General features: G+C 37.3%; 1 non-coding gene across 1 annotated transcript; it reads left to right on the top strand.

Annotated features, from left to right (window-relative positions):
- The first annotated feature begins 560 nt into the window (after positions 1–560).
- LOC141715632 (small nucleolar RNA R71) lies at positions 561–667 on the top strand. Its single transcript, XR_012572388.1, has one exon. It is a non-coding gene; the product is annotated as a small nucleolar RNA R71 (small nucleolar RNA).
- Positions 668–6,252: the final 5,585 nt, after the last annotated feature.

Raw genomic sequence — 6,252 nt, 5'->3', positions numbered from 1 at the left:
CGCTGATCTGTTATACGGTTCGCTTAACTTTCGTTCTCGTTTATCGTTTGAAGGATCATACCCGGGATCTTATTACTTAGGTTCCCTTAACCTTTCTCAATACATTATATTCCTTTTTATGATCCTCTATTATAATCCTTTAATTTAAATCCTTTTTATCCTGTTACCTTATACTCAATTCTCTCCGTATCTTGTGGATTTCCGGGAAAAACCAAAGTGTTCGGAATTGGATTCTGACGATCTTTACATACACTTATATACTTCATAGAGTACTAATAATATCCCAGAATATCCATAACAGAACCCCTACATAGTGTGGCGTGAAAAGTTTCTTCATTCAGCTAAAACACTATTCACAAGGGTTACAAAAAGTTGAAAAATTTTGGGGTTATTACATCTATGTTGGGTTTTGATGCTCATTTGCGGCCATCGTCTCTATAAGATTATACGCCTCAGTATAGCTTTTAGCCTATAAGGCGCCTCCAGCTGCTGCATCGAGCATGGGCCGAGATTGGGCCCCCAAACCATTATAGAAATCAGTGATCACCATCCAATCCGGCATTCCATGATGTGGACATTTTCTCAACATTTCCTTGTAGCGTTCCCAAGCCTCGCACATAGATTCTGTAGGTTGCTGCGCAAACTGAGTAAGAGCACTCCTCATAGCAGCAGTCTTTGCCATCGGATAAAACTTCACCAGAAACTTTTGCGCAAGATCTTGCCACGTAGTGATGGACCCAGCTGGTTCAGAATGTAACCAGTCTTTAGCCTTGTCCCTCAGTGAGAATGGGAAAAGCCTCAACTTGATAGCCTCATCAGTCACGCCATTATATTAAAAGTGCTGCAGATCTCGACAAAATTCCTTATGTGCATGTTGGGGTCTTCAGTTGCCACTCCTCCAAAAGAAACAGAATTCTGCACCATCTGAATAGTGCCCGGCTTGATTTCAAAGGTGTTAGCTTGGATAGCCGGATGAAGGATGCTTGACTGAATGTCATCAATTTTAGGCCGAGAAAAATCCATAAGAGCTGGATCAGCTTGAACAATACGATCTCCCATGTTTACTGGTTCTTTCTGCTCAGTTCCTGAATCCGAATCCTCAAAATCTAACTTCTCCGGAATATCAAGAACTTCGTCTGTCTCCTCAGCTGTATCTAAAGTCCTCTTACGAGCACGAGAACGAGTTTGCATAAACGCTTGCTAAAGTACCTGAAACACAACCGGAAACAATAAGTAACTACTACGTCCTAATCACTAAGTCCTAATGACCAATGATGGTAAGTACATAAACTAAACAAATACGCCGAGTCCCCGGCAGCGGCGCCAAAAACTTGTTAGGACGAAAACACGCGCTAATATTCACGCAAGTATACGCGTTCACAAGTAATATAGAATACTTTCTAGTTCGTTCCCACAGAGACTCAGACTAAATTATTGTCTAATTAAACTCACTCACCAATGTATGGTTACTTCTCAATGTTAAGACACTAACACTTAAGATTGTTGATTAAATATTAACTACAATTAACTACTTAATTAATCACTTACTTAACACTTCAAATTATCAATAATAAAACACTCATGAGATCACAACTTCATTATTACTTCCTTCAATAGCCATTGTTATTACCTTTAGCATGTAACAGTGATGATATTAATCGAATAACACAAAACTGATAAAAGCCAACTTTCATTGTACTAATACCATTCTACCAAACATCCACAATTAAGATAGAAGTTGAATAGTCATCAATTATGTTGAGTTCCTATATGTCTACAGAAATTGACAACACAACGATTTAAGCACAAGTTATTCCTTTGATTACATAGGGCAAATAAAACTGTTAGAGTTACCCACTAATCATGCACAATGTACATGAACATATGCTAGCATGGCAAGTTCTAAATCTCAAGATCCACCGTCGCTTCACAAGAGATTAACACCCTATCTTATATGTTCGCGACGCACATAAGACGAATACGCACAACCAATACTAGATATCATACAATCATCACACACTAAAGTATTAAACAATTAACTAAAGAATTCCATAATAAATCCGTTGCAACCCCATGATCACGATTAGCCCATAATAGCACTTATCGTCATCATGGGTTCATATGAAATCATGATAAACAAACACAAGAAAATAATAACTAAACTAATTATATTAAAATAGAGTACGTCACAAGAGTAAATAAGTTCAAAGCAAGAAAACTAGCATCCAACGTTACAACGAAACAAGAATCACAAGAAAATATGCTTCCTCTTCGTTGCGGTGTGCTAAATCGGTCTTCTTCCTTATCTCCTTATCTCCTTGCGTAAAAACACAATCTTCTTCAATCCACACTTGTGAAAACGTCTCAAATCTACTTATATAATAGTCCCATAAAACTCAGATTACATAGAAGTGGAAACCAAACAGAAGTAAAAGTCCAGAAATATTATATCTTTTTTCCCGACCCTGCGCGGCCGCTTAGCATAGCTGAGCGGGCGCTCAGCTTGCTGCGCGGCCGCTCAGCAATGCTGAGCGGGCGCTCAGACCTCTACTGGGAAAAATCTGATTTTGTTCCGTTTCTTCGCCGTAATCTGCCCATTTCTTTCCTCTTGCAATGGTGAACACATGCCAAGGCTTATTCCTGATGATTCCTCCCCCGAAATGCAACTAATACCCTGAAATGCATAAACACTAGAAAAACGCATCAAATACACAAAATACTTGATTTCAAGACACCAATTTAAGCCATTTTAAGACGTTCTAAGTGGTATAAAATGCCACTTATCAATAGACATAGCATTCATTGGCATAGAAGGCATGGCATTCATGTTGGGAAAATGAGGTGACACAGATATGGAAGTAGGCATGGCAGTTTTGCAATTAACAGACAAATGATTTACACTACCACACTTGACACAGATTTTCCTAGGAGCATATTTATCAGGTGTGTAGTTGTTGTGCTTGTTAATTCCTACTTTACCATTTCTATTATTTTTCTTTTTAGCCTCTGTTTTAACCTCAATCTTTTCAAGTCTATCATTCAATTGCTTGACAGTCATATGACCAACATTATCCTTCTTCTCCTTCTTCACTTGACTAGATTCTCCTGGAACAAAATTCATGGAAACTGATCCATATTTCTCATTTAACTTGACAAGCTTGGCTTTACTCACAGGCTTGCTCACAGTCGACGGATGAGGATTTATATCACTCGACGGATAACACTTTTTTTATCAGACGGATGACCTTCATCATTCGTCGAGTCTACATCTGTTAGCAATCCTTCCACCAAATTGGATTCCAGCTTCTCCTTGTTCTTCTTCCAGGCTGCATCACAAAAGGACTCAATCCCTTGAACTTTGGTGATTTGAGCATGAACATCTCTAGATGTTTTCCATGCCTTAATCACCTCATGTTCTCGTTCAAGCTGCTTCTTCAAGATCTCTTCTTTCTTCAAGGACTCAGTTAATTCATCCTTAGCAATTTTACACTAATTCTTAATTTTTCAAATTCAATGAACTGAGACACTAGCACATTATTCCTCTCACTTAAAAACAAATTATTTTCTTTGATTTTAGCATTTTCCTTAGTAAGAGAGTTAAGTGTAACACGCAAATGATATAATTATGTAGACGTGTCATTTATTGCATCATTACACTCAGCTTTAGACAAATATGCAAGGTTAGTGTTGATTACCTGATTGCTTGAAGAACTTGTCTCTGTTTCATCAGACTTGGCCATTAGGGCTAGATTGACATAGCTGACATCTTCATCTTCATCCAGACCATCTGCTTCCCAGTCATTTTCTTGTGTAATGAAAGCCCTTTCCTTTTGTTTAAGCAACTCAAAATATTTTTGTTTATAATCCACAGGCTCAAACTTCTTTTTGTTGGAATCTGACTTTCTACACTCACTGGCAAAGTGCCCTGCCAAGCCACATTTGAAACACTTGAATTTTGATTTATCCACCATGTTTCTATTTGGCTTAGCTTCTCCAAAGTTCTTCTTGAACTTGAGCTTGGCAAATCTTCTGGAAAGAAATGCTAGATGTTCATCAATATCTTCCATGTAATCTTGGCTCAAAGAATCTTCATTTTCTGCTATCCCCTTGCCCTTATTTTCACAGACCTTTGAAGTTGATTCAACAGCTTCCATCTTCATCTCCTTCTCTTTTTCCAACTCAGCAACTAGTGCAATGGACCCTCCTTTCTTCTTTCCTCTCTCCATCCTCTCATCTTGCTCTATTTCAAGCTCATAAGTCTTCAGGATGCCATACAGTCTCTCCAAAGTAAACTCCTTATAATCTTGAGAGTTTCTCAATGAGACTGTCATTGGTTTCTATTCCGTTGGAAGAGATCTAAGGAACTTCAGATTGGAGTCTTTTGTCTGATAAATCCTTCCATGCAACTTCAGAGCATTTAGTAGTTTTTGAAACCTACTACATATGTCAGTGAGAGACTCACTTTCTTCACTATGAAAATGCTCATATTAATGAATCAGTAGCTGCTTCTTATTTTCTCTAACTTGCTCAGTGCCATCACATATAATCTGTATAGTATCCCAAACATCCTTGGCAGTTTTGCAGTTGATGATGTTGTCAAACATGTCACCATCAACTCCATTGACCAGGATATTCATGGTCTTCTTATCTTTCCTGACTTGTTCAATATCAGGATCAGACCATTCGTGCCTTGGCTTGGGAACAGATGGCTCATTTCCAGTTGCAGCTCTCATTGGAACATGAGGGCCTCTTTTTATGCAATCTACATAGGCCTCATCTTGAGAAAGTAAATAAAGATGCATCTTTACCTTCGAATGATGGTAATTATCTTTGTCCAGAAAAGGAATCTTGACTCCAACATCCTTCTTATTCATCTTGCTGTTTTGTTGTGATCTTTAAACTCTTTGTTTATCAAGAGCTTGCTCTGATACCAATTGTTAGTCCCTAACAATGCAACAAGAATTACAGAAGGGGGGTTGAATGGAATTCTTGAAACTTTTTAAAAAACAAAAAGTGTTCTAACTTAAATATATATATATATATATATATCGGTGTGAATTGATTTGCAGAATGCGAAATAATAACTTGAAATGAATCAAAACACAAGTAATTAAAAACACAGGTCTTTAAAAACTTTCTGGTGGATTTGAATGTATCCACCAGAGATATATAATATATATCAAGAGAACTCTGTGGAGCAATTAGCTCACAGCTGCTTACAAATTTTAACAACTAAGATTGCAGAGAAATGCTAAGAATCCAGCTTACAAATGTTTCTCTCTTGGTTGCTTAGTTAGTTGTTCTATTTGTTACTTCTTGGTTTATATATCACCAAGATTACAAAGTAAGAAGACAAGATAATAAAACAAAAACTATCAAGTCTAATATTATGCTACTCCATTACTCTTTTCCAGTATCTTTGAATATCTTCATAATAGCATGGAAATGGCAATGCTTCTTTGTTCTCTAAAACCCAGTTGAATAGGCTTTCATATTCCATTTGCATACACTCGACGCATGCGACTGTGTTGTCACTGTCAACAGATGTTTAAATTCTTCATCTGTCGGGTTCATGATCATCCGTCGAGTTCATGATCATCCGTCGGGTTGTCTTGTTGATCATCCGTCGAATGGCATTGTTGTTTATCCGTCGGGTAGCAATTTGGCACATGACTTCATTTCATTTATGCAGAATTACAAGACATCATCTATGTACAATTAATCAACCTATTCTGCATATCTAGTTAAAGTCAACATGACTTGAGTACTACTTACAGAATCTAAATAATGTGTATGCAGAAATGTGCTACAGACTTATTGTTATATAAGCTACTCACTCGATGGATAATAAATCATCATCCGGCGGGACTATATTGAGTCATCCGTCAGGACTATAATCCTTATCCGTCGAGTGCTACATTTTTCACCAAGTAAAATCTACCAAGGTGTTTTGTTAATGAAATCATCAAGTACACAACATATTCACAACATAAACCATCCATTGTTGATTTACCAGATACTAAACCACACAAATATGATACTACTCCACAAATACATATCCACCATACACCAAACACTGGAACACAATTGCTTGAACATACAGAAACTTTTATACTTTATCATCCCTTGTAACATCAAAGAACTAAGCCTAGTGAAATCATTGTTCATCTAATACCTGATTCTCCTACAAGCTGAAAGCCATTCCTCATACATACCTTGATATACCATTGTAATACTCATGAATTGCATTAC

Source organism: Apium graveolens, chromosome 3, assembly GCF_009905375.1.
Source record: "Apium graveolens cultivar Ventura chromosome 3, ASM990537v1, whole genome shotgun sequence".
NCBI lineage: Eukaryota > Viridiplantae > Streptophyta > Magnoliopsida > Apiales > Apiaceae > Apium > Apium graveolens.
This window is presented reverse-complemented; position numbering and strand designations above follow the sequence as displayed.